This window comes from Henckelia pumila, chromosome 1, assembly GCF_033568475.1.
Source record: "Henckelia pumila isolate YLH828 chromosome 1, ASM3356847v2, whole genome shotgun sequence".
Lineage (NCBI taxonomy): Eukaryota > Viridiplantae > Streptophyta > Magnoliopsida > Lamiales > Gesneriaceae > Henckelia > Henckelia pumila.
The window spans coordinates 60,569,394-60,597,232 of record NC_133120.1 but is presented as its reverse complement, the minus strand read 5'-3'; positions in this window follow the sequence as shown (position 1 = coordinate 60,597,232).

The following is a 27,839-nucleotide window of genomic DNA, read 5'->3' as shown; positions in this document are numbered from 1 at the left end:
ATTATATTAAACAAAAGATTGTTTTTTACAAAGAGTCATCAAAGCCCATAGCCACAAGTTGGCTCACTGGGCACCCACTCTTTCAATCTCCCACTTGCCCTATAGCCAACTAGTCATACTACGTAGACCCATTGCTTCGCGATGTTTGTCAAACAATGGTCCTGGCAAGGGCTTAGTAAGTGGATCAGTGATATTGTCTGCAGAGGCCACTCGTTCGACAGTGATGTCTCCTCTTTCCACAATCTCCCGGATGATGTGGTATTTTCTCAGTACGTGTTTGGATCTTTGATGAGACCTTGGTTCCTTTTCTTGAGCAACGGCACCCGTGTTGTCACAGTACACCGGGACTGGACCAACAAATTCAGGAATGACGCCCAACTCTTGGACGAACTTCCTCATCCAAACGGCCTCTTTAGCAGCAGCTGATGCTGCAATGTATTCAGCCTCAGTGGTGGAATCCGCTGTGGTGTCCTGCTTGGAACTCTTCCAAGAGACAGCACCGCCATTGAGCATGAACACAAATCCAGAGGTTGACTTCGAGTCATCCACGTCACTTTGGAAGCTAGAGTCGGTATAGCCTTCCAATTTCAGTTCTCGTCCTCCATATACCATGAACATATTCTTAGTCCTTCGTAAGTACTTAAGAATGTCCTTCACGGCTTTCCAATGCATTTGACCGGGATTAGCTTGATATCTGCTCGTGACACTCAGAGCAAATGCTACATCCGATCTGGTAGATATCATCCCATACATGATACTACCTATAGCTGACGCATATGGTACATGTGTCATATTCTCTATCTCTTCATCAGTCTTGGGACACATAGACTTGGATAGAAAAACTCCATGACACATGGGTAGATGTCCTCTCTTGGACCCATCCATTGAAAACCGTTTCAATATGGTGTCGATGTAGGTTGATTGAGTGAGTCCTATCATTCTCTTAGATCTATCTCTATAGATCTGTATCCCAAGAATGTAGGATGCCTCACCCAAATCCTTCATCGAGAATCTACCTGATAACCATATCTTTGTTGACTGCAACATCCCTACATCATTCCCAATGAGTAGGATGTCATCAACATAAAGTACTAAGAATGTCACAGCATCCTTAACTACTTTCTTGTACACGCATGGTTCCTCCGGGTTCTTGATGAAACCAAAATCTTTTATTGTTTCATCAAATTTCTGGTTCCAACTTCTTGATGCTTGTTTTAGACCATAAATTGATCTCTGTAGCTTGCATACCTTATGCTTGCTTCCCATGGATGTGAACCCCTCAGGCTGCCTCATATAGATTTCTTCCTTAATGTCTCCATTAAGAAAAGCAGTCTTCACATCCATTTGCCATATCTCATAGTCATACCATGCAGCTATGGCAATAAGGATTCTTATGGACTTGAACATTGCAACTGGTGAAAAGGTTTCATCATAGTCAACTCCTTGTCTTTGAGTGTAACCTTTCGCCACCAATCGCGCCTTGTAGGTCAATACCTTACCATCAGGCCCAAGCTTTCTCTTGTAGATCCATTTACACCCTATTGGAACAATTCCATCGGGAGGATCTACTAAAGACCAAACTTGGTTTGTATGCATCGAATCTAATTCTGACTGCATAGCTTCAAGCCATAAATTTGAATCCGCATCAGAAATTGCTTCCTTGAAGTTTCTTGGATCACATCCAATGTCGGGTTCATCTTGATCCCCTTCAAGAAGAAGACCATATCGAATAGGAGGTCTAGAAGTCCTCTCGGATCTTCTAGGTGCAGGCGTGTCCAGCAATGGTTCCTGAGGTGTAGGATCGTTATTTTGTATTTCGGGTTCTTCTCGAACTTCTTCGAGTTCCATCATCTCGTCTTTCTTATCCAATAAGAACTCCTTCTCCAAGAAGGTGGCATTCCTTGAAACAAACACCTTTGTTTCAGCAGGATAATAGAAATAATATCCGATTGAATTCTTCGGATACCCTACAAAATAACATAAGCTGGATCGACTATCCAACTTATCTCCCACTGTCTGCTTCATGTAAGCAGGACATCCCCAAATCCTCAAGTACGAATACTTAGGAGCTTTGCCATTCCATAACTCGTATGGTGTTTTGTCCACTGCTTTAGTGTGGACGTTGTTCAACAACAATACCGCCGTTTCAAGCGCATAGCCCCAAAACGAAGGTGGAAGCTCAGTGAAGCTCATCATGGATCGAACCATGTCCAACAAAGTTCGATTACGACGCTCCGATACACCATTAAGCTGTGGTGTCATAGGAGGAGTCCACTGAGAGAGAATCCCATTCTCTTTTAGATAGTCCAAAAAATCGGTACTTAAGTATTCTCCACCTCGATCCGATCGAAGTGCTTTAATACTTTTACCTAGCTTATTTTCTACTTCAGCCTTGAATTCTTTGAACTTTTCAAATGCTTCATACTTATATTTCATTAAATATAAATACCCATACCTTGAATAATCATCGGTAAATGTAATGAAGTAGGTGTGGCCATGTTGAGTCCCAACTCTAAATGGACCACAAACATCTGTATGGATCAAATCCAACAGATTTTGACTACGCTCAGGTTTCCCCTTAAAAGGAGATTTAGTCATTTTCCCTTTTAGGCAGGATTCACAAGTAGGTAGAGAGTTAATATCAGACATATCAAACATGCCCTCTCCCACTTGTTCATCCTCCTTGAGGAAATATGACCTAGTCTAGCGTGCCAAAGGTTTGCCGGGTTTTGACTATCGATTTTCCTTTTGTTTGTTGTCGCCGGTTTATCAACATAATTGATTGGAACGTCTTTTAGTTTTAAGTTGTATAGATCGTTTTCAAGTTGTCCATTTCCAATTAAACATTCATTCTTGTAAATATTGCAAATCCCATTCACAAAATTGCAAGAATAACCATCTCTATCTAGCATAGAAACAGAAATAATGTTTTTAATTAAATCCGGAACAAATAAAACATCTCTTAAAAATAACTTAAAACCGTTCTGCAAAATTAAACAAACATCTCCAATGGCTGTAGCTTCAACTCTGGAACCATTCCCGAGCCTCAGCTGGGTCTCACCCATTCTAAGCCTGCGACTTCTTGTCATCACCTGCAAATCATTGCAAATGTGAGATCCACATCCGGTATCCAATATCCAAGAAGTAGTATTAAGTGAAATGTTTATTTCAATATAGAACATACCCTTTGCAGTTCCCAACTGCTCTAGATATTCCTTGCAGTTGCGCTTCCAATGACCGGGCTTCTTGCAGTAATGACAAACATCCTTGGATTTTCCATTGTTTGAAGCCTTTGTCTTGTGCTTCTTCTCGGGTTCGACTTTCTTGGGTGGGGCAGAACGTTTCTTACCCTTCGTACTTGGCCCCTTCTTAGCAGAAGATGAGGAGCCCACCAAGAAAACCGATTTATCCTTCTTTAATGTGGATTCATATGTCACAAGCATATTGACCATCTCTTCAAGGGTGGCCTCTATCTTGTTCATATTAAAATTTACCACAAATCCGTCAAACGAAGAAGGAAGAGACAGAAGCAGTAAATCCACGTTGAGTTCATACTCCAACACCAAATCAAGGGTTGCTAACTTCTGTATGAGCCAAATCACTCGTACCCCATGATCACGGACCGAAGTCCCTTCACGCATGTGACACGTCATCAGCTCCTTAACAGTAGCAAACCTTTCAGCCCTCGATTGAGCCCCAAAAAGTTCCTTGAGTTGAGCGTGAATGTCAGCAGCATTCACGGTGTCCTCAAATCGCCTCTGGAGTTCATCAGACATCGAGGCTTGCATATAGCATTTGGTCTTGATATCATGGTCCCACCATGTATCAAGTTTGGCCAACTCCTCTGGACTCACGTCAGCTGGTGCTTCCTTCGGAGGTGATTTCTCTAACACGTAGAGCATCTTCTCCGAAGTCAAGACAATCTTCAACTTCCGGAACCATTCCGTATAGTTTGCGCCAGTCAACTTGTTTTGTTCGAGGATCGAGAATAATGGATTACGCGAATTCATTGTATGAAATACTGAAAAGAAAAACAGACATATATCAATGATTGTTTAAGCAATTTACTAAGACATAAAATAGGCGAATTTAATTTTATGAATCTCACTCCCACTATTTTAACGATTTCACTACCCTCTAGTGAAAACGGGAAACTTTTTCCTTAGTGAGAACATGGAGTCCAATTGACAAACTTATGGTCCCGAATAATATCAGCCAACCATAATTCTCAAAAGGTAGAGCCCAATTGCTTCCAAAGCAACCCCCATGTTTTTACCTCATGTCCAATAAGGGCCCAATAATATGACGCCGTTTATAGTGACATGTCAAGATGACCCATCAATATTAAGTTGTGATGGACGGTCGCCATGTGGATCCCCCAATAATATGAGCCGATCCCATGGGAGTTCCACCCAACTTACAACATGTGTCGATCCAATGTACAGCTTTCCGACGGACGGGCCCCCCCAATAATATGAGCCGGACCGTATCCGCAGGTAGCATCACATACATTGACCGTTGATGGAAGGTAGGAACATTTAAACAAATTCAAATATCCTTTATTTATCTTGATATCAATTTTAAATCATATTTAAAATGAGGGATTTTTAATTATGAAAATTTGTCTCATCATTTTTCAATTTATTGTATGCTTGCCGGATTCATACAATTATGTCTAAAACATGCATACAATCATAATATCATATATTATATATAGGATGATCGATTCCATTTCTAATTGACTCGTGGTTGCCAATCACGAGTCTTAGTCCAATCCTAGGTAATATGCAGTATGCAATGCAATCATATTACATTAGCTTCCAATTTACATTTCTTCGTCTTTATTGTCTGCTGGGCCCACCATCTTCAAATCTTGATCTCCCACTAAATCTAATGTATTTACAATAAATAGCAATGACAAGTAGGGGATACATTTTAGGGGTGGGAACGGGCCATAAACCAAGCCCACTTTTATTACATATGACATTCATATTGGGCCATAAACCAGGCCCATTAATAAAACCAACAACAATAAAACAAATGTAAATTCCTAACATACACCTACAAAATTGGTCATGGCAATCGATCATCCTTATCCAATAACATTTAATTCAAAATTAATTTATTGGATATCATACATATGGCAATTTAAATTTAAACAGGATAAAATCATATTTTATATATAAAATCATATTTTACATATAAAATCATATTTTACCTTTTATTAAATAAAATCATATTTTATCTACAGAATCTAATTTTATAGATAAAATCATATTTTACTTAATATATACATAAGATCAAATCTTATCATCAATTGTACCAAAAATAATTGATTTCAAAATTCAATTTAAGGATAAAATATTAAAATTTTCCAAAAATTCAAATTTATCCAAAAATCAATTTTAAAATTTTCAGACTCGAACAATTCGATCTGATGCCTCGTGAACCAATCAAAAACAATTTTTGACCGGACCAAAAATAAAATTTTAACACATTAAAATTAATTTAAATAAAAAAATAATAATTTTTCCCGCGGGCCGCCCGGGACACTCCCAGGCCGGCCCGCACCCGTGGGCGCGGGCCGGGGCAGCCCGGCTGCCCCTTTAGGGCAGCGACAATCGCTGCCCTGGCGGCGCCTGGCGCCGCCCCTGGGCGGCGACGTGCACCGCCGTGGGTGGCGCTGTGCGCCCCTTTTGGGCGGCGCCGTGCGCCGCCCGGGGCAGCGACCGTCGCTGCCCCACCGGGCAGCGATCCAATCGCTGCCCGGGTTTTGCCCGAAATTTTTTTTTTTTTTTATTTAAAATATTTATTTTGTTTTAAAAAAAAACCAAGACTCAAAAATTTTTGTACAATCGATTAATTTAATCGTTTGATCTGAGCAACCTGGCTTTGATACCACTGTTGGAAAACTCGGCTCTCAGATCAATCGGTATTGATACCCGGTGCAGCGGAAGTTTAAAATTTTGTATGGAACAATTCCATAGTGTGGGTATCAATCCTTTTACGATTAAATTATTTGTGTGTGTAAAAATTAAATAACTGTTATGTAATTTTTACCTTTAATCTCGAATCGAGATTCTGGACACCAACAGATTTAATCTGCTCTTGTTGTCTCTCCCTGGAACTGATGAATATTCTGTCCTTCAATCAGGTCCACGAATGGAGGTTTAATCCCTCTGATAGATTGCACTAGAAAATCTATCAGAAGTTTTCTACGAAGAGAATAAACGAATTTGATTCGCTATTCCAGACTGCAATTCAAAATCACAGACCGGAATTTCTCACGCAGAGAAGGGAGGGGGGCGGCCGAATTTCTTTTGAGAGAGAGCTAGGGTTTTCGATTTTCTGTCTCTCAAATTATGACCAGTTGTGTGTAATTTCTGTACTGCAATAACTTATTTATAATGCAGGCCACTAACACCTTAGGGCCCATTAGTCATAAGTTGAGGCCCGACAAGCAAAGCCCGCATGTTCAGAAATTAATATAAAATTCATCGTGACTCCGATTGATAAACCGATTTTACCAATGTGCACAGAAACCATTTCTGCACATTTTAAAGTCAAGATAAATTTTCCTGAATCCGAATTCAGTGGTTTCCAAAAAATGTACATCCCTATGTCATTTTAGGAAATCCTACTCCCTTACTCTTATTTAAGAAGTCCAACTTCTTTATTCATTAAATTTAACTCTTTAAATTTAACTATCTCAACGGGGATTAAAACTCCATTACACTGTGTGACCCTCAATGGTTCAGGGATACAGCTAGCCGTGGGCTCACAACTCCTTGTGACTCGGAACAACGATTTCCGACTTGCCCAACGAATCATGGTAAAGCGCCTAGCAACATCGCCCCATGATTCCCTAGGTATCACTGATAGTGCCTACAAGAACCAGTAGATTTTGGTTAGCGTACAGTACGGTCCTTTCATCCATATATCCCGATCGAATCAACAACCATTGGTATATCGAGAGTCGCTCAAGATTCGATAACTATGCAATACATCTTGAAGATCAAATTAGTGACATCGCATGTGCTACTAAGAAACCATTTCTTAAATCACATCAAGTACTCTGGCCAGAGATTCGTCACACTAATATCTCCTCAGATCGCATAGGATATCCACACTCGCAAGTATGTGGTGAATCCTTGACAACAATGCATCGACTCCTATATGTGTTGTAACTGTACCCAATCCCGACACCTGATGACCCCCATAGAGTCGGTAAACGAGTCAAAGCACAGTACTAGCATATAGAGTCTCCATGATGTTTCAAGTAGTAAGGACTAATGGTGTACAACCAAAACCGCGGACTTTATCCACTCGATAAGTGATAACCACTTGGAAAGTCCGGATAGGGTAGTTCGATTATTCATCCTATGAATATCCATTTGCATGCTTCGAACATCTCCATGTTCCCTACCAATGAAACGTGGTACTCCGCATCGCAAATGCTAGTCTCAAACTCGAGCGATCCTTATCCTTATTATCGGACGGCTCAATCGACTAGGAACAGTTTAGAATATACAGTGACTATAAGATGTATTTCATGATAGACATCCCCATGTTCTACCACATCTTACATACACTATAGTATATTCAAGGTCTTTATCAAAACAACAATAGTATATCACAATATAACAATATGAAGAAAGATAAAGTCATTGCCATTAATAAAAGTGTAAATTATATTAAACAAAAGATTATTTTTTACAAAGAGTCATCAAAGCCCATAGCCACAAGTTGGCTCACTGGGCACCCACTCTTTCAGATATAGTACAGATTAGCATTACCACTATATGGGTCTAGTATCCATGATGTGTTTCATGTGTCACTATGGTGATTATTTATGGTAGATGAGTCTTACATCATACAATAATCTAAGGTATAGTGGATACAAATTTGACATTTGTGGAGAGACCATGTGTGGGGACCCCGGGTTGCTAATCTCACCTTAGGGCAATAAACGATTAATCAACAATTAATCATAGCATAAAAGAATATTCAAACCAAGAGCTAAAATATTTTTTTTTATTTTTTTTAAAATGAGCCCCTCGCTCGATCGGTAAAACTTTCCCGATCGAGCGAGCCAAAATATTCTGCTCTCGGGTCTGAACAAAAATGGCCTCGCTCGATCCGCGGGTTTTAATCGATCAAGCGGGCTCCAAATTCTGGAAATCTGCTGCAACAAATAGCTATCAAATAATACACATGTATTAACAAATAAATCCTAACTCATAAATACATCAATTCATGAATATAAACTAGGATTTACCGCATAACAACATGTACAAGATTCCTTGTTTTCTAACATGTTTGCATACAATACATTTCATCTGCTTAAAACCCGAGTCCTCACTTGCTAAAACTCTTCTTGATGCTATCCAAGCCAACTCTAGCTTGATCATGCCCCCAACCTGATGCAATGCACACATACAAACAAAGCAACAGCCGGATAGCTCCGGTGAGAATAAATCTCAGTATAAATAGCATGCATATACATCATTTAAACATATAACTAATTCACATCTTGAATTAACATAACATGCTAGCATTTATAAACACATAATCTAAACCATAGAAGTCTCTAGGTTAATGCATAAATGCAATGCATGTGCCAAGGAATAGGCTAGTAAAGCTGATACCAATAAAGCTTGGTTCTTTGGGATCCCGAGGAATAAAATAGTTCTCAAACTACCGACACTCCCATTCGAGGCAGCATCAAGTATTTTACTCCTCTGACTTTGGTGCAACTATAGTGAGTCTTCTGGCTCTGAACATAAATCCATATTCTGTGCCATGAGTCAAGCTGACTCTAGAAATAAATCTACATTCCATGCCACTCACTACAGCTCTCCAAACGTCATCTGCACTCTAGGCGATGGCTGCTCTCTGTGCTATTAAGGCTGGAGTTCAAGATGAATGCAATATAAGCTGTATGCATTAAAAGCTATAAAACACCTTGAACACTTGCTCAATAACCAACTAAGCAAAACAAAGCAGCTAATCACATAAAGATAGCAATAAATCTGCAAGCATCTCATAAAACATGTAAAACATGTTCAATACAGCAAATAATACAAATCAGCTTACACAGGTAAACATTTACATAAATGTTTTGGGAAATTCAAGAAAATAGCTATCCTGAATAATCTATCCCATTTATGTAAACGTAAACCATAACATATATAAAAACAGGAAAGTATGTGATTTTAGGCAACTCGATAAGCAAAACAATCTCGAGTTATTCTGCCCATCTTATTAATGTCTATTCATACCTGCATTTCTGATTCAAATAGCTGACACTCTGTCAGTTCTTGATCAACTACAAGCTGTCCAAATCTGACATCAAATTCTGCTTATTTCAATCAGTGCTACTTGAAGGTATTCTTGATTCAACTTCAAACGCTTTAAGTCATTCGAACTCGAACTCATCACTTAAACTTCGATAATCTTCTAGTCAAATCTGAAATAATGTATAACATATCTAAACATCAATTTCCAATCTGAATCGATGTTTCTTTAAAGCTGATACATTTCAAATCTGACTAACACAATCGGAATTCAAACCGACGTCACAACTATTCGAATTCGATAAATCTTTCGATTCAAATATCATTATACCTTCATTCTAAATATAACCACATATTCAATTCATCCACTAAACACTTGAATATGAGCTCTAGACATATAGAACGAATAACAATTCAAAATCTTGAACCGGCGGCGTAACGGATTAAAACCGGAAATTCTAAAAGCTTAAACATCAATTAGACAATCTTATAAGTATCAGAACATCCATAATTCAGCAGCCTAATCACGTGAATTGCAGCCCTCAAAATTCAGAATTTCGATAATTCTTTCAATATTCCAAAACATGTCCAAACGACGATCTTTTCTCGATCCGTCTTAGATATACTATCGTCGTATATGCTAGAACATGTTTATACAATCAAATCTTAATTCTAACAACAACATAAAATTCAAACATGGTAGAACTTCACAAAACTTACGTCAAAACGTAGCACTCGAAGCTGTGATCGCAAATATATGTTCAATCAGAAATTCTACCGGGCGGATCAAAAGATATCGGAGTTGAAAATCAAAATTTGCTTGAAACCCTTTCTTCTCCCTTCTCTCGGTCACTTGCTGAACATTCTGAAGAATTCCTGCTGATTACACGTTTTTATTCAGCCAAGTTGCAAGGAATTTGCAGTTTGGTCCCTGCACTTTGGCCTAATTGTAATTCAGTCCCCGGACAAGTGATTTAATTCAATTTCAATTCTAAATAATTTAAGAATATTAGAATTCAAGTCTAAACTCTAAACATTCTCAAATTAAATATTCTTGAATTAAAATTAAATCATTTCGGACATTATTGCATTTTAGTCCCTGAATTGCTCAATATTTGCAAATTGGCCATTTCTCGGATTTTATCCTCAAAATTCATTCTTGATATTTATCATCTTGGAATTCACATCTTAAATTCCATAAATATCAATTGCAAATATTTTTAATCTTTTAATTTAAGAATTTCGGATAATAAACTTCTTAAAATCCGAAAATCCTCAAATTAAATATTTCTGACCCGAAATTGCTATTCCACATTTCTTAACTTCTTCAAATAAATATTTTCTCATATCCGGAATTTAAATCTTAAATCCCGTCATTAAAAACTTAATATTTACGGGCCTTACACCATGCATGTTATTACTGGAAATTATTTGAATTACAGTGAAATCTTGTAAAAATGATATGAGAGAATAAGAACCTGTTGTTCTTATTCGAGTTTATTCGGTACATAAGATATGATTTCGAGGACGAAATCTCTTAAGTGGGGGAGAATATAAGGACTCGGTTCCATTTTACAAGATTAATTTGCTAACCATGTTTAGATTTAATAAAATATGGTTAAGGGATTTTATTATGATCTAATGGACCAAGAAATTGAGTTCAAAACGCCCAAAAATGGTTAATGGGCTTATTGGGCTTGGGCAGTTTGGAGGCACGAAGGAGTTTGGAGGGAGGGTGAGATCGGACGATCCGATCTAGGGATCGGATGGTCCGAAATCTCCATGGACAAGTGTCAAAAGGATTTGAACAGGTGTATCGGACGTAAGAGATCGGATGATCCGAAGAGGTATCGGACCGTCCGAACTCGCATGCATGCGACGTGGAAATCATGCAAATATCGGACCGTCCAAACCGGGGAACGGTCCGTCCGATCGAGGTCTATAAATAGGGATCCGAGGCCTCATTTTGAAATTGCCAATTCACAAATAAAACCTCTTCTTGACCCATGTTAGCTCATTTTTATGATCTTTTGGGTACTCTTAATTTAAGATTGGAGTAGATAGTAGTTTTTATATTAAGGACAGTGTCCGTAGTAGTGGCCAAGAGGCGGAGCTTTGGAGAGGTGTCCAGGAATCATAGCAAGGCTGTGCCCAATCTCCGGGGCATTCGACATCAGCCGGCTGACGCCGGACGAAGGTATAGCTTTGGATCCTTATAGAAAATAGGGAGTATGCTATAGTTTAATTAAGAATTAGCATGTTTGGTGATGTTTGGCATGTTAGATAATGCATGGTTATTATGCATTGTAGTGCTGCATGGTAGGCTTGGAACCTAGGTGGGAGCTTCTAGGATCTTCCTTATCAAGGTACGTAAGTACTGACTGAGATTGCCAACGAGTATGCATGCTTATGTGTTGCATTTATGTGATGATTATTATGGAAGCATGATCCATGTTTTACTTCTTTGAGATATTATGACTAATGTGCATTTCATATTGAGCTTGTATCTCCTTCCAGATAAGCTATGTTCTAAGGGTACTCAACCCTTGTTAAGACGTTTTGGGAATTGAGAAGTCACTCGACCGACGGGTCATTCCGACTCTAGTGTTTCCAGGAGGACATTCTTGATCCACGGCCAGTTAGGAATGAGTGGCGTATCCCGTGGTATGATCCCCAGTTTGGTACCACTCATTACCTAGCTCATGAACCGACTGTCAGTATATTTTTCCCATATATGATTATGCAGTCATTTCATTTGCATGCATCATATGCGTATTTTTATCTGTACTAGCGTACTGAGCTTTACTCAATACAAAAAAACGGCAAACGACAATGGATATCCGTTGTCGTAGGGGGTCAAAAACCGTTGTAACTGGCGGTGTTGTAAAAAGTCTAATCTACGACAATGATTTTCAATCCGTTGTATTTTCCTTCAACGACAACGGATTTGCCTTCAACGACAACGGTTTTTATCCGTTGTCATTTTCGAAAAGACAACAGATTTTATCCGTTGTCGTTACGTACAACGACAACATATTTTCATTCAACGACAACAGTTTTTCTCCGTTGTCGTTGACTTCAAGGACAATAGTTTTTCTCCGTTGTCTTTTAAAAAATTTTTAACAGCACCTACAATTACAACAATTTTAAAATAGAAAAGACAACGGATTTTATCCGTTGTCATTTTTCATATAAAAAATAAAAAAAAATTAATATACAAATTTTCAATATTATGAATAATTCAAAATTTAAAATTTCATAAATAAAATTTAATATACAATTTCAATATTACAAATCACTCAAAATTCTAATTCTAATTTTAATTCAATGCACACTAGAAAATAGAAAATAAAGCTATGGACTAATTTTTATAAATAAACTTGGAACTCTTGTTTCATCAATCATCATTGCTTCTTCACATCCACCTGTGAATCTGAAACAAAAAAGAATTTCTTATTTCTCTCTTCTATATATTCATAGGAAAAATCTAGCAAAAATACAAGTAATAACAGTAAATTTAGAACAAACAAAATACACACATAATATAAGCAAGAAAATAGAAAAAAAAATCCCAAAAATTTTGGAAATTTGATTGGTACAAGCTTTACCTGAAAATCCTGATGCATGAAAGCTTTGGAACCACCTGAAAATTAAAGGAAGACTATTCGACGAGGCGGTTGCAGGTAGTTCTCCTAGGGATCTGGAGATTAGGTGGTGACTAAGGCAGGGTTGCGGGGTCAGCCACTAGATTTTATCATGCTGACATTAGTTATTTTAGTTTTCGTAGTTTATCTTTGATTATGTTTGATTATTTCTTAATTTCATGCTTAAGATTCTGATTAGTAGGTGATTCTGGCGCGGGTCACTACAAGTATTTTCAGCATGCTTATGTCCTCACTCACACACACCTTGCAAAATTTTCCAAGGGTTCACCAATCCTAAAATTGCTCAAGTCAAGCACGAATAACTTTGGAGTTCTTATGTGATGAGCTCCCGAAAGAAGATGCCTCTTCTTGATATGATTTATACATATCAAATCTTTTGTACCTTTTATTCCGGTGTGGAATCTGTTCATTCATGTCACTTGTCGCCCATTCTTTTTGGTGGGATTTCCATATTTCAGATATTAACCACCCATATTACGGACCATGTACCGCCCTAGGACTTTTTGGCTCTGGGTGTCACACACACCGTCTTAATCGCAATGATTAAATAAAAAAGACGGTTGTAAGTCAACCCTCTAGGTTTTTCCACATATGTTGCAACACCTAGCCGCAACACCAGTCAAAATTCAATGTGCATGAATGCGTCAACACTTGAAAATTGGAGTAATCAAAAAGCTGATGAAGATGGAATCTCATATGTCCAAAAACTATATGATGATTTATATGTTGATTGGATCATAAGAAACAAGTTGAATACTTCTCTCTCAAATGAAAAAACTGAGCTAAAGGCTGCTGTTGCTAAACTAGAAGTAATTCTAAGAAAGAAGGATTTGGAACTATACAGAATCAAGGATGAGCTTGGCAAGGCAACCACAACTCTAGCTAGAATCAATTCAAAACCAAGATTGATTCTATTTTGATGATGGGCAAAGATGATAAGACATGTCTAAGTTTTGAAAACAACACGTTTGAAGTTGGTGAGTCATCGAAACCAACCTTTTTCATCAAAAAGAGCAGTCATTCTTCAAGTGCATCTAAAGTGGCTCATACGACTAAACATGCTCCACAAAAAGTACAAGCCTCTGTTTCAAAAATCGAATCAAAGCAAACACCAATTTGTGTTTCATTACTGATACAAGCCTATTCATATCAAACCCTACTTCTTTAAGCTCAGGTATGACTACATGTACTGGAATTATAATCAGATGTTTCCACTAATGTTGACCAACACCTGCCGCAACACCTTTAAAAAATGACCTACTGTGAAAAAGGTTTGCTTTCCAAAAGATAAACTTCACTTTAATGTTGTTTACATCTCTTTGAAAACTAAAATTATAGGTCATTGGTACTTTGATAGTGCCAGTTCACATCACATGACAGGTTCAAAGAAAAATCTCACGGATTATGTTGAACAAAAAGTGGAAAAGTGACTTATGTAGGTGAATCCAAGGGCATAACTATTGGAAAGGGTACATTGAATGTGGATGAACTTCCCAAGCTTTGCAATGTGCAATGTTGGAATTAGGTTTTGTTGTTTGAAAAAACATAAAGATATATTCAAGAAGTCAAGAAGAAGAAGTTTAAGTTTAAGCATTCCAATCATATATGAAGCTCAAGACCAATTGAAGAAACCAGTTCATATGTCCAGTCCAAATATCAAGACTACTCGAGAAATTTATTGCAAGGATATACTGGCATATAAGACCAACTGTTTCTACAAGATTACATTAACCAACTGAGATACAAAATGAGAACAATTCAAATTCAAATATAAGGGACGTTGATAGGTTCAAACATCTCTATTAAAATATGTGCAACCTCATTTAAAGCTTTCATAAAGACATGCTGAAGATCTTGAAAAAGATGAAGACAAGCATTAAAGAAGATCAATTCGAACGTTGCAAAGACGTGTATGTTGATATAAATGAAGAATGAAGATAAAATGAAGAGTGTACAGACATAGTTATAAGACAACAAGAAATATACGAAGAAAGAAAAGACAAGATACAAGATGTCAAAAGCATTCTTCGAGAACTCTAAAAAGAATCATCTTGTTTGCTCATATCGCCCAATCAAATTGATACATCAGAACTCTGAAGATCATAAAGGTCCAATAATCAACTCTCAACTGCCTTTTTTTTTACGACGAGTTGATCTATTATCTGATTCTAAGGATTCATTCATTTTTGTATTTAGACTGTTAGGACGTGGCGTCTTAACTAAGTTGTATGCTAGGAGTTTCGATCTAGGAAAGGGTAAGTCCTAAGATTGGAGTGAGTTTTATACAAGACGTTGTTTAAAATAAAAGTCTTCTAGTGAATCCTTCACTTGTGAAAGAATGGGTGATGTAGGAGCAGTTAAGTCTCCGAACATCCATAAACATATCCGTATTATTTACATACTAGTTCATCTATCATATATTTGTTCAACCTGTTAGTTGACCTGTTTCCACACATATATTTGTTGGCCAATTAACATTGACATACGAGAAAGATAAGAGTTCGGTTGCTAACAACAACTTAGCTAACATTTGAAATTTTCATCTTGAACTACTCTTCGTAGTTCTAAAGAGCAGTCCGAAATCAATATTAACAAGTGGCATTAGAGCAGGTTCTTTATCATTTTTGAACATCTGTACATGGCTGCTTTCACTGAGATTGCTAAAAATTTCTGTTACACTACCATGGACAATTGCTGAAGCAAAACAATGGAAACGTGTTCTACTGCTAAGAATTTTTTTTGCAACAGTTGATTAAGCAAGTCAATAGTAAGAAGACTGAGCAGGCCAAGAATATTCCAATAAAATATGTTGAAGAATCTTGTTGTTCATCAAGTTCAAATGAAGAAGAAGATAGTTGTTTCATGGCTCATGGGGATATTCCTTCTACAAGTGAACAACTGATTACTCATTCATCTTCAAGCAAACAGGTATTAAGTTTTAACTCTACCGATTTTACACAAAAAATAATTAGCTAATTCACTGCACGAAATGACTGATGAATATAAAAAATTATGTTTAGCATTGAAAGAAGTTAAGGAAAAACAAAATGAACTGCCAAACAAAACTGATTTAGAAGTAGAGATTGTTAAGATTAGAGCTAAAAATAATGAATTACAGGTTGAGAAACAACAATTGAAATCAGAAAATTTAAAATTAACGGAGCTGATTCAACCCTAGAATAAGTCGTCAATCACTTTAAATACAATACATAAACTGCAAAGACCATGTAATGATAGGACTGGTCTAGGTTTTAAAGAAGATACAAGTAGTTCTGAAGGCGATACAAGACCAAATTTAAACATGTGTAAAGAAAAATATATTCATTTTTTTAAACCTATGAATACACTTTCTTTACAGAAAGAGGACATAGTTGAGAAGTGGAACAATATTCAAAAATTTGGAATTGGTTATGTTCCACAAAGCTCCTGTGAAAAGCAGGACTGGAAATCTAGTAAATAATACACAATCATAAATCACATGAGAGATCAGTTCAAAATAGATACAAGAAAAATTATAATGCAAAAACAGTGAAACCACATATTTCAACACAAGCTCAATCTTGTTCATGATTTAATGCACATTATAAGCATCACAAACACAAAAACACAAAGCATGAACTTTATGAGATACAAAAAATAATCGACATGTCAGGATGATTCAAGTATGGATTTTCAAAGGACTAATCCTTTAAGGACCCACTTAAATTTGGGTACCATAGACAAGTTTGTGAAAATATTTGCAGGTGTCAAAAGAATAGATTTCAATTTTAGGGGGAACTGCAGATAGAGGAACTTCTAATTGATACAAGAAGACTGCTAGATCAAATGCATTTTGTAGCATCTTTTGACACACCAAAATAAAAACTAAGGTTTCTTACTCACATAAATATTTCATTATATGTTTAAATTTTGATATTTTGCTAAGTATTAAAAGAATTAAAGTTTGAAATTATGCAAAATAGATAAAATTTATTCATAAATCATAATTCAAAGAGTACAATAGTAGATTTTCCATTCAACTGACATTTTACAAAAAGATATCCAGGAGACCAGTTCACCTAAAGCTATATTCTGGAAATCTTGAGAATAGATGATTTTATCTAGGGTCTTAAGCTCCTTAATAAGCTTAAAATGAAATATACTATCTTCTAAAAAAATTTCTTCAGAGTCAGATATATCAAGTTGTTTAAACTTTTTTCCAATTTTGGCAAGTCTCTCAGCTATGGCTGGTTGATATGGAATAACTTTATGAGTCCCAGTTCATATGTCCAGTCCAAATATCAAGATTGCTCGAGAAATTTATTACAAGTATATACTGGCATATAAGACCAACTGCTTGTACAAGAATACATTAACCAACTGAGATACAAAATGAGAACAATTCAAATTCAAATATAAAAGGCGTTGATAGGTTCAGAGATCTCTATTAAAATATGTGCAACCTCATTTAAATCTTTCATAAATACATGCTGAATATCTTGAAGACAATGAAGACAAGCATTAAAGAAGATCAATTCGAACTTTGCAAAGACGCGTATGTTTATATAAATGAAGAATGAAGGTAAGAAAAAGAGTGTAAAGACACATATATAAGACAACAATAAATATGCGAATAAAGAAAACACAAGATACAAGTTGTCAAAAGCATTCTTCGAGCACTCTAAAAAGAATCATATTGTTTGCTCATCTCACCCACTCATATTGATACATCAGATCTCTGAAGATCATCAAGATTCAAGAATCAACTTTCAGCTGCATAATTTTTTATGAGAAGTTGATCTATTGTCTGAATATAAATATTCATTCATTGTTTTATTCGACTGTTAGGACGTGGTGTCTTAACTAAGTTGTATGCTAGGAGTTTCGATCTAGGAAAGGGTAAGTCCTATAATTGGAGTGAGTTGTATATGAGACGTTGTATAAATCAAAGTCTTCTAGTGAATTTTTTCGTTGTGAAAGAAAGGGTAACGTAGGAGCAGTTAAGTCTCCAAACATCCATAAACATATTTGTGTTATTTACATACCAGTTCATCTATCATATATTTGTTCAATCTTGAAAGGAATATTAATTCCTTGAAATATCTTGCCTAAATCGTGAATAGATTTGAATTAAGTATTTTGCCTTCTAGACAAAGATATGCTAGGTTTAAATATTTTAAGCTATTATCGAAAATCTATGGATAGATATTTACCTAGATTAATTAATATCTTGATAAGAAATTATTGTGTATTATTGTTATTAAATATTATCGAGATATTATTGATTGTGTTCAAAAGATTCTTATTCCTAACAAAGACTTATTTTCTTAATTGTCTAGGACTCTAGCTACAAGGAAGTTTTTTCCATGCTTAGACTCTCATCTATAAGTAAAAATTTCCTGCGCACAAACAAACGTGAACTTCAAAGGAGAATTCAAATAGCTTTCACAGAAAATAACATTGAAGAATTCGAAGATTCTGAAGAAGTTTTGTAGCCGTCGTTGTTGCTTGTCCCCATGGAGCCGTTGGTGTTGAAGACATCGGAGAAAACACTGTGGGAATAGTGTTGTCCGAAGATTTTTTGTGTAACTTCAAATTTAGGCTACGGGAGTTGAATCTGATTTTTTTTACTCTGTTTATTTAGGATGCAAGTTTGATTTCTCAACTTGTTGAGAAATTTAGGATTTATTGATTTTTCGTAAAATCACTAGTATTGCTTTGTAAGACTGATCTTACTTTTTCTAGTGATATTTAGCCCTAAGGCATCCGAAAAAACTCATGCAAAATTAATTTCTTGTGTTATTTGTTTTTGTTTATTTTACGTATTTATTACCGCTGCACTGTGTTGTAATTGATATTGTAACACTGCAGATAACACTGACTCTTGATTTTATCCTACAATTGTAATACAATTTATGTCAAGTGGTATCAGAGTCAACTCTTGACTCTACTAAGAGAGATTCTGGTTATTTTTGTTTTGTAGGTTTATCATGGACGTGCCGGTGGCTAACGTCATACTCCGACCACCGAAAGTCAATAATTCAGATTTATGTGAAGATTCAATTTCTTTGATCATCCAAAATTTTGAAGATTATTTGAAGAGAAAAAAAAAAGAAAGTTGGACAACAATCTAAGCACCCTAGTTTTTCTGCTTCTGAAAATCTTTTAAGGGGGTCACCTACTCGAGAACCATCTCGACCAAGGTATGCTGTTAATTATGAATCTAATACCAAGAATTTTGATTTTGTAAAATGCAGGGAATGCAATGGATATGGACACGATGCAATTGAATGTGCAAATCAACCCCACAAAGGTATGACTGTTTTCTTGAGTGATGATGACTATGACAATGATCAAGAACAGAATAATGAATAAGATCATACCTCCCTGGCTACATTGTTGAAAGAAAAGAGGTGTTTTCAAGTCAACTCAGTGGGTGTTTCCTCCGGTGTTGCAACACCAGGCCGCAATACCAGTGAAAAATCAGTTTGTTTGAATACATCTACTCTTGGTAATTTTGGTGATCAGGAAGCTGTCAATGATGATATAACTCTAGAGTGTGTACAAAAACTTTATGAGGAGTTGTATGCTGATCGGATCAAACAGAACAAGTTGAACACAACTCTCTCTAAAGAAAATTTTGATTTGAAGTATGCCATGGATAAGCTTGAAGTGATTATAGGTAAGAAAAATATTGAATTCTCCAAGAATAAGGGGGAGCTTGAAAAGGTAACTCTAAAACTTGATAAGTTTAATTCAAGTATATCTAAGCTTGATTTTATAATGGGTAAAGATGGTAAGGCTGGTCTGGGGGTTAGAAAACAGAGTTTTTGAAGTTGGAGAATCATAAAAAAACAACTGTATTTTGAAAGAAAGTAGAAATACTTCTAGCAGACCCAATGTCGCTCCGCCATTCAATAATTCTCCATCAAAAGAGCGTGTTCCTCCTCAAAAGCCGAAGCAATGGAAGCGCCATTTTATGTGTCATTACTGTTTCAAACCCAATCAAATCAGGTCTTTTTGTTTCAAGACCAGGAATGACTGCATGTATTGGAAGTCAAAGCTGATGTTGCCCCCTGCGTTGCACAATACCAGACGCAACACCTCCATAAACAGACCCACAACAAAGAAAATTTGGGTACCAAAGTTTAATTTTGAGTGTTTTATTGTTTATACTTCCTTGAAAACGAACATTGCAGGTCACTGGTACTTTCATAGTGGAAGCTCACGCCACATGACAGGTTCGAAAGAACATCTCATAGACTGTATTGAACAAAGATGTGGTAAAGTGACTTACGAAGGTAGTGCAAAAGGAAAGATTGTTGGCAAAGGAACACTGAACGTGGAAGGATTTCCAAATTAAACTTCACAATGTGTTATATGTCAAGGGACTAAACTCAAACTTGATATCTATTAGTCAATTGTGTGATGATTATTTTCATGTCAAGTTTGATAAAAATACTTGTAAGGTTTTTGATAATGCTAACATTTGTGTTTTGGTAGGTACAAGATCAGCAGATTACTACCAACTTGGAGAGGAACTTTCCTACAACCACATGAAAGTGGATGATCTTGATTTATGGCACCAAAAGATGTGTCATGTAAATTTGAAGACATTTAAAAATCTGTGTAAGTATGAAGCTGTCCGAGGTATGTCTATTTTGAATTCTGGAGTTCTATATGTTTATGGTGTGTGGGGACCTCGGGTGCTAATCTCAATTCTTACAATACAATCAGTTTTAAACGGATAATTAAATATAATTATCTAACAATATTCAATCTGAATATTTAATCAAATATGACTTACAAATGATCAATCTGATCTAATCAACAAAAGTGTAAGCCAATTTTTTTTTTTTTAAAAAAAATGTTGCATGCGCGGGCGCGCATGGCCGTTGGCCTTCGGGCACCAGGGCTGCGTGGCCGTGCCGCTCGGGCGCGCATGCCCTGCGGGTCTGCACTCCAAAAATTCAGCTCCTGCTTTTCTAAGAATTTCTGATCAGTTTATAACATTCTAAACTTCTCAAATCAATTCTATAAAGATCTAGGTACAAGATTCAAGATATAACATGAAGTTTAGAGAATAAGAATCTCATACATGTTACTAAGGTGCAATACAATAAACTCAAATCTAAGTTTTCAAATCCCAAAGCCCACATATATATCTTCGTCTCGATCTATCCAAGTTCTGTCTGACTCGCTCTTGCCACAACATGATGCAATGAACACATACAAACAAAGCACCTGCCGGATAATTTCGGTGAGAAATATCTCAGTATGAACGACATGTATATAAAACATATAGGCATAGCAAAATCATGCAATTCATGTCATAGCTCATTTCTAAATCAAATGCATATATATATATATATACATATAAGAATATTCTCTTCTTGCATTAATAACTATCAATGTTTTTTCTATAGAAATAGTATAAATACAAAACATGCTATCTATCGAAGGACTTCTCAATCCTCAAGTGATCTCAATAGCCAAACATATAGTTTCAATCCTATCATATCTTATTCTATCATAAATTCTAACATCTTGATAATCAATTCTGAAAACAAGTATTCTCATATCATTTCAACACATTCAAATCTTGAATGGAATATCATAGCATACTATCATTCACAAAGCATAAGCTATTGAAATGAATATAAACATATACCAATCTGGAATTTCAAATCATAATCTGCTATCATTTTCATAGATATCATAGAACCCCATAGCAATCTCTAGGCTATCTCATAAATGCAATGCAGATAGAAAGAAAAGGGTTCGAAAATATTTCATAATCAAATCTGAAATCATCTCTTTGGGATCCCAAGAAAAAGAGCACAACAAGTCTCCCACCTACTCTCCCGATCAGGGTGGTGATGAGCTCTTATTTCCTGGACTATGGACACTATACTGGAAACTCTGGCAGTTGGAATCAATCTGTTTCCTAGCCACTCATATATAAGTCCAAACATCCAAAATCTTTCTTTTCAAATATGGTATCAAGTTTCGAAATAATTGTGGCTCAAGATGAATGCATTTAAATCTATAAGCATTCTACCACAAACAAAAAGATGTATAACAATCTGTACCATCAATCTAAACAAGGAAATCATGTTTAAATTAAACACCTTTATTTAACAAACAACTAGATCAACTAAGTCAATTAGATCTAGTAAAATCATGTAGCATTAAACAAGATCAAATTATCATGCACGTATGTGATTGAATAAACTCGAAAACCACCACGTTCTTGAGTTATTCTTCCTATCGGGACTAATGTCGAATCATACCTCTATTTCTTGATTCATCTCTGAACTCTTGCCATTCTCAATCAACCACAATCCTCCAAAATTCTGCTCATTCAAACCTTGCTAGTTCAAGCTCTAAGTTGCTCCAACTCTTGGTTAAACTTCTTGCCGACTCGAACTCGTCGACTCGGAATCGATATATTTTACTTCAAGTCTGAAATGAAGTGTTTATAACTCAAGTATTAGCATTCAATCTCATCTAAATCTCATATATGCTTAAAAACTTCAAGACTTGATAATATAACCGAAATTCAAACCGGCAGCGTAACGATTCAAAATCAGTATTTCTAACAACTTATACATCATCTTATCTATCTTATTCAATCAATATCAATCTCATTCCAAGCTCTATCACACGAATTCAGCAGCCCAACAATTTCAGAATTTCCAAAAATCTTGCAAAAATCATAAACACGTTCAAACGATGATCTAAACTCGTTACGGAAAGAGAAGGTTCCCGTCTGGCTATCTTCTTCTCAGATGAGAGTAAGCATGACAACTAAGGCATAAAAAAATGGTTGTCTTTCCGAATTCATAAGTTTGGCGACTTATTTGTCTCATTCAGTGTGTCTCCAACATTTTTATGCTTTTTCGATCCGACTTAGATATGCTATCGTTGTATATTCTAGAACACGTTTATACAATAAAATCTTAATTCTAACAACATTTTAAAATTTAGACTTGGTAAATCTTAATAAAATTTACGTCAAAGTGTAGCACTCGAAGCCACGTTCGCAAATATACGATCAATCTGAAATTCTACCGTCTGGATAAATTTCTATCAAATTTGGACTAAATAAATCGGCCATGGAAGCTTGGAATCTGCTTTCTCTCCAAAGTTTTGCTGCAAAATATGATGGAAAACATGGAGGATACACGTTTGTATATATTATGCCAAGTGTAATCCCACTTGCAAGAAAATTGCATTTTGGCCCTCGATTTCTTCCTTATTTGTAATTCAGTCTTTCATCAATTCTTTCCTCTAATTTAATCCTTTTTATATCCAAACTCAAAATATAAATCTTAAATCCCATATATAATCAAGTCAAACATTTTATTCTTTTAATTTAAGAATTCCAAAATTTAAATCTTAATATCCGCAAATCCTCAAATTAAATATTTTTTACTCGGAATTAAATCTCTAATTCCGTAAATTCTACAAATTAATATTTTTCAATATTTGAATTTAAATCTCAAATCTCATAATTAATTATTTAATATTTTTGGGCCTTACAATTCCTCCACTCTAAGGAATGATTTCGTCCTCGAAATCGCATTCAATCTTACTACTGAATCTCGTAAGCTGTATTGAAACGCCTAATACTAATAAATACGGAATTTTTTTTTAAAAAAATAATACTACTATACATACATGCCCATACATATATGTATATAAAATTAACATACTTTTTCTTAAATAACCTGAAAAATATTAAATAAATAAATCCTTAAAAATGTTTCATGCATCAATTTAAAATAATAAACAATGCTGCTGAAAAATCTCATATGCGGAAACAATAATAAAATAAAACATGTTTCAAAATTCAACATAATAAACTAAATAGCTGCGACGGTCACGGGGTCCACTGCTCCGTGAGCTCATAAGTCCTCACCACCGGTAGGAGCTATATAAACGTCATCATGCTCACCTGCACCATATAAGCGTAGTGAGCCTAGGGGCTCAACATGTCTAATCCTTTATAACAAGGTTAAAAATAATGCATCACATAATTACTAATACATATACATGTACATGAGCATGCATGGAAATATTTTCATCACATCATAAAACTGCTGAATCATAAACTGTATCATAACCATAATCATAACCATATTATTTTTTCATCATATATAACATAATTGAGCAATGATTTTAAAACCTGCAGATGGTCCTATCCATAAGTGTGACGCTCATGTGTCGACTGATCAGTCTCATGAACCAACGTACGATGGCAGTGATAAATCACCTCCTATGGTAGTAAACTACCGAATCATATGGTGGATAACCACCCATATGGTAGTAAAACTACCGAATCATATGGTGGAAAATCACCCCTATGTCACACATACTTCAATTTCCACCAAAATATTTTATTGCTCATCATTTACATAATTATATACATAAAAAATTTCATGAATGCATGTGTGACGACCCGAGTTCTAATCTCTCAATAAACATTAATCAACAATAATAGACAACAATCAATGTCTAAACAAAAGAATTAAAAAAAAAATTTAAAAAATAAATTGCTCTGCGCACGCGCGAGCATCACCCCTCGCGCGCGCGCAAGCCAATTGGACCGAGGCCCCCTGGCTTGGCCCACGCGCGCGCGAGCAGTAGCTCGCCCGTGCGCAGGCCAATCAGCCAGAACTTGGCTGCACTCTGCTGCTGTTCAAAAATTGAGTTCATGCATCCCTTTGATTCAAGATCATCTCCTACCAAGGTATAGACATGGTATAATCAATAGCAACATCTATCATGCTATACAAGGAATACAATTAGATCACTCCAAGGCCTTAAAACATAACCAAGATGCATCAAGATACACAAGAAGCTATATACAATTCAAGTTCAAGATACATCATATTGTTTTCAAAGGACTTACAACATCTCACATGTTCTAAATACAATAACAAGATCATAATATCATCATCAACAAGTCTCGATACTATAACTATAACATAATTATGTTCAAGGTTCAAATATACATCATGACAGCTCATTCAACTTCTAACTCGGATCATCACGCTATGTTCAACTCATCCCTTGTTTGTTAAGCACACCTTTGCCCGGTTCCACTCCCTCCTATTGCAATGACACATACAACAAAACAATAGCCGGATAACTCCGGTGAGAAATAGATTTCCCAGTAAAAGCAACTAAACATGCATAACAACATATATCAAGATCATGATATAGAAGTAAGTACAATGCATGTTTTCAAAACAAGGTTCATTTCGTCATTCGTCGATTGGGATCCCGAGAAGTAGATATCATAACTAATCCACCGACTCTCCCGATCGAGGTGGGGTTACTTATCTTGCTTCTCTAGACTTTGAAGTAATCATATATGCAAATCAGACGCTAGGCTAAAACAACCACCCAGGCCATACATATACGACTCCACAAATCGTCTATTCGAACGTTTCCGTTCATTTCAAAATCAAGGAATAAGTCTTCAAGATGAATGCAACATATATCATCATCAAGGAATTCATAACATCAAAACTTATTCAACAACTCAAATAAAAACACATAAGAGCAATTAAGCAAACAAGTATGTGATTTAGGGGAAACTCGATACAAACCATCTCGAGTTGTAATCCCATTCAAACCATAGTTCACTTTTACCTTTCAAATGTGATGTTTGGGATGCCTTCTAACTTGTTCTAGCTTGTCCAAATCTGTACCATACAATCCCCAAATCTATATCAAAAAGCTGCTCACTCCTCAAACAAACTTCAAGGCAAAACTCTACCAACCTTGTGCTTTCTTCTATTGGTTTCAGAGGCGATGTTTTCAAACTCAATGTGTCCTGTTTATATACTGAAAACATAGCATACAACCAAGGAAATATCAGCTATGATACACCTCAATAGCAGCTCAAGAACAAGCTAGCAAAACATTGCAAATCAAGAGTTTGACGGCATATCGATATAACTCGGCGATTCCGAACATAGCAACAACATTTCTAACATGTATATCAGCTGTTGAAGCTTCACAACCAACATATCAGTAGGTATAAGAATCAAATCATAGTTGGGAATTCATAAGAACATGATATACAAATCACTCTTCAACCCAACTTCAAGATTATACAAGATAAAATCTCAACAACACAATTTCATAACAATATCTGATATCTGTCCATTTCGAAATCTCAAACCCTGAAGAACAAAGAGGAAACTTACATCAAATCGAAGGTTTCGTCGAGAAGATTCCAAAACATCTTTCGGAATCGAAATCGGATAACCGTAGCTCAAGATATCACAATTTGAAAGATTAAGAAAAACTTGAAAAATTCTGCTCTCGGTTCTTCCTTTTTCCTTGTCTGAAATCTGATGAATTATGTGCTATTCACACGTGTACATGCTGAATAATACATAAAATTCTGATAACTCAAAGATAATTGCACTTTAGCCCCTCAAGACCTCAATAATTGCAATTCAGTCCTCACATTCTCATGTTATTCAATTTCAATCCTAATCAATTTAAGAATATTAGAATTTAAATCAAAACTCCAAATATTCCCAAATTAATAATTCTCGGATTAAAATTAAATAATTCTGGGCGTTACAATTCTCCCCCACTAAGACACGATTTCGTCCTCGAAATCCGACAGTAATATCAACAGATCATATAACATATATCAGATAACAGAAAACAAAAGGAAACTCACATCATTGAAACATCTCTGGATATCGTTGTCGCATATCTGATTCTGTTTCCCAAGTAGCTTCTTCAACACCATGACGACTCCACTGAACTTTCACAAGTGGAATAGTCTTGGTTCGTAGTTGCTTCTCTTTTCGATCAAGGATCTGAATTGGCTTTTCAAAATAACTCAAGGTGTCGTCGATTTCAGCCTCATCAGATTGAAGCACATGAGATTCATCAGCAAGATATTTTCGAAGCATCGATACATGAAAAACATCATGTATTCCAGATAAAGATGAAGGTAAAGCCAATCGATAGGCAAGATTGCCTATTTTCTCCAGAATTTCATACGGACCAATATATCGTGGAGACAACTTCCCTCGCTTGCCAAATCTGACAGTGCCTCTGAACGGAGAAATCTTCAAAAATACACGATCCTCCTGTTCAAAAGACAAAGGTCGACGTCGAATGTTGGCATATTTCGTCTGTCTATCTTGAGCTGTCTTCATTCGTTTCTGAATAAGCTTCACCTGATCATTCATATTACGTATCATATCAGGACCAGTATCAGGTACTTCAGAAATATCATCCCAGTACAAAGGAGATCGACATTTTCTTCCGTATAAAGCTTCAAAAGGAGCCATTCCTATACTCGATTGATAGCTGTTGTTGTACGAGAATTCACAAAGAGGTAGTGATTCTTTCCAACTAGTGCCAAAATCAAGCACTACAGCTCTCAACATGTCCTCCAATGTCTGAATAGTACGCTCTGACTGTCCGTCAGTCTATGGATGATAAGCTGTGCTCAAGTGTAACTGAGTACCCATAGTACTCTGTAAACTGTGCCAAAAATGTGATGTGAATCGAGGATCACGATCCGATACAATAGATTTCGGCACTCCGTGCAATCTGACAACTTCACGGACATAAATCGCTGCCATCTGGTCGTGTCTATACGTCATACGATAAGGAATAAAACACGCTGATTTCGTCAATCTGTCAATAATCACCCAGATAGCATCACAGCCTCTAGAAGATCGAGGTAATCTAGTCACAAAGTCCATGGAAATATGATCCCATTTCCATTCCGGTACAGACAAACTCTGTAACAATCCAGGCGGTCTTTTCCTCTCAGCTTTCACCTGTTGGCAATTCAAACATCGAGCTACAAAATCAGTGACATCAGTCTTCATTTGCTTCCACCAATACT